Raw genomic sequence first — 3,169 nt, 5'->3', positions numbered from 1 at the left:
CGCGTAAGCCCGTGGAGGCTATCCTACGCATAAGCTCGTAGAGGCTATCCCACGCGTAAGCCCGTGGAGGCTATCCCATGCATCAGCTCGTGGCAGCTATCCTACGCATAAGCTCGTAGAGGCTATCTCATGACAAGGTTAGTCCAACCCATTCTACATGTCTAGTTTTACATGTTTAATCAAATTCCAATCACATCACATATTTTCTTAAATTCTCAAAAATATGTCAATTCTTTTCAATTTAATTATTTTAATATTTTCATAACAAAATGCACATCTCATATGTGTCATATCAGCTCATAAAATAAATAACAACATAATTATAAAAATATATCCAACGATAAATCCAACAAATACATAAATAGAGGTGCTCAGATGTAGGGATTCTTACAGGAATTGTAGACTGACGTTACCACGGATCTGAATCACAACCTACGCGCTGGGGTGCTAAGTCCCCTGATCAAAATCTCCTGTTACCGCTGACTCTTTTCCTACAATATTAATTATAAATCACAAACTAAATTATTTAATATTAAAATATTCTGAATCATAATTCTCATGTGTTATGGGGTCCATCATTAGGTCCCCAAACATCTCAATCCTTCCAGATCTAGGGCAGTCGGGATAGCCCGACTTCCACCTTGTACCACCAGCCTACATCATCGCCAGCCATAGCCGCAGCCATGCCGCGACGATAATCGGTCCCGGTGAAGAGACCAAAAGAAGGGGTGGATGAGAGAGAAGGATTCTTCCTCCACCTCTTCGATCCAAGGGCACCAGCCAGGGTGGCTGTGCCCTCACCTTCCCCACCCTCGGCCACCATTGGCCGAACCATCGCCGGCCGCCCCTGCTGCAGTCGCCGGCGATGGTGGCTAGCCCAGAGAAAGAGAGAAGAAGAGGTCTCCTCCTTTTCTTCTTCTTTTTCTTCTCCTTCTTCTTCTTCTTCTTCCACCGACACTGTCCCCTCGCCCTTCCTCCATTTCTTCTGAAGATCCACTGGCAGTGGCTCGGCCACCACCCGACGGCAACCCCAGTGGCCCCCGACCGCCGCCGCTGTCGCTGTCGGTGGCCAGCTGACGCGAGAGGGAGAGAAGAAGGAGGTGGAACCGTGCGGGATGCCCTCGGTCCACCATCCCCATCCCCACTAAAACCCTAGAAATCCCTCACCCATCTCCATACAACCCGATTGACGCCCAACACCATGGATCCCGACCAATCTCGGCGGCCGGCGGCGGCAACAACCGGAAAGAAGAGGCCGAAACAGGGGTACCATGTTTCGAACTCTTCTCCGATGATTCACCGGCCAAATCTCCAATCCAACACATCCCTAACCCTAGCAAAGGAAGCACAAGGGCCGAGCCATGCTTACCTCGGTCTGGTGGGGGTGTTCCGGCGATCTTGCCGACGAGAAATCAGAGAGGAAGCCTTGAGAAAATCCTCTGATCCCAAGCTGTGGAGGATCTTCACCGAAGGGAAGAGGAAGGCTTGGAGCTTCCCTCGTAGCCGGCCGGATCTCGGTCTCCTCCGGTGAGTCGCCTCCCCCGACGACCGGCCTCCCCTCACGCCGCCGCCTCCCCCCTTTGCAACCTCCTCTTCCACGATCGTGCCTAGGGCACGATCGTAAAAGGGAGACGGGCCCGGTCTTTTCGGGCCGGCCCGTTATCCCTCTCTTTTTTTTTTCCTGAGTTTTTACACTATGGTTGGCGTGAGAAAATAATTTGGCATGAGATAAGAATGGTTGTTGGTGTGAGAGAGAAGGGAGGAGTCCTTCTCTTACAAGGACTCTTAATTAAAGGGAAGGATATGGCGTGTGGGATGGGTTGTGGCATAAGGATTGGGAGGAGTCCTTCTTCCACAAGGACTCTCTAATAAGGTTGGGTATTGCATGAGGAAATATGATGGGAGATATGATGAGCCAAGAGGAGATGAGCATACCAAGGTTATGTCCAATGAGCCTGTTGCCTCTACTGATGAGCATACCGAGCCACTTTCCCACATGGAGATGCATTCAGCAGAGCTAGAGTTGGGGCATAAAGCTAAAGACTTCACAACATCATTTGACTTTTAACCTCCATAACTAGAGAGCGGCTTGAGCCACACTGTCAAGTTGGATGAGGAGTAGATGAGATCCATTATTGAGCAGTTGATTATCGGAGTGATGGCATCCAGAGTTATTGCTTAGGGAGAGCAGCGAGCCCTTGAGTCACCACATGGTACACTGCCAACAGGCTAGAGATTGGAACCTCATATTTCTACATTGACCTAGATGATAGTTGAGTTGAGGCATGATGTCTCGAAAACCTGATTCTTGGTGATTAGTCAGCGCAGGAGGACAACAAACATAGAGGTGGAGATAAGGAACTTGCAAACTTTTGGGAAGAAAGAGATCAAGCAATTTATTGTGGATGCTCAAAAAATAAGTGAACAAATTCCAGGAATGTTCAAGGAAGTTCACGATGAGTTGATGCGACTAATTGAGTCTCTTACTGCATTAGCATCTACTCTACCTCAAACAAATCTAGGCCCTAAGAACCTTCATCTTCTCATTTTGTATAGATTCCTAGGATTAATTGAACTACATCTTATTAGTGTACTTTAGCAAGTACTTTTGTTTCTTTTCTTGTACATAATGATGTTTAAGTTCTTGGCATTTGACATGATCTCTTATGTTTATCTATCTTCCCTGTATTGTGACTCTATGTATTTTGGGATTATTCTATGACTATTCCAATTTTATGAATTTATGCTATAAAAGTTTTTGTATCTATCTTTCTTTAACTTACATTTTTGATTATGACAAAAAGGGGAGAAACAAAGAATAATGGGAAGCAAAAAGCAAATTATGGAATTGATGCAGGAGCATGAGCCCAAGCTTGGGACATGCATGGAGATTGAGTCTCCTCCTTGGATAAGCATTAAGTCATATTGGGTTTAGTTGCTCCAATGCCTAACTTAACTGAGTCCAAGGCGTTAAAGGGTCTTGATTTGTTTTAAGAGTTGTGTGATGAGTCCACGTGTCATGTGGAGAAGGGTCCTAAAAGAATTGGTCTTCATTGAGTTGGACTCTTGGTCATGCGGCATGAAGAGTCCAAGCCAACTTGGACTCTATCCCACGCGCCAAAAGAAGATTCAATTTAGGTAGGAGTCTTAATTAGTAAGTTATTTGAAT

This window comes from Phoenix dactylifera, unplaced genomic scaffold, assembly GCF_009389715.1.
Source record: "Phoenix dactylifera cultivar Barhee BC4 unplaced genomic scaffold, palm_55x_up_171113_PBpolish2nd_filt_p 000428F, whole genome shotgun sequence".
NCBI lineage: Eukaryota > Viridiplantae > Streptophyta > Magnoliopsida > Arecales > Arecaceae > Phoenix > Phoenix dactylifera.
The sequence above is the reverse complement of the archived record's forward strand: the minus strand, read 5'-3'. Positions refer to the sequence as shown.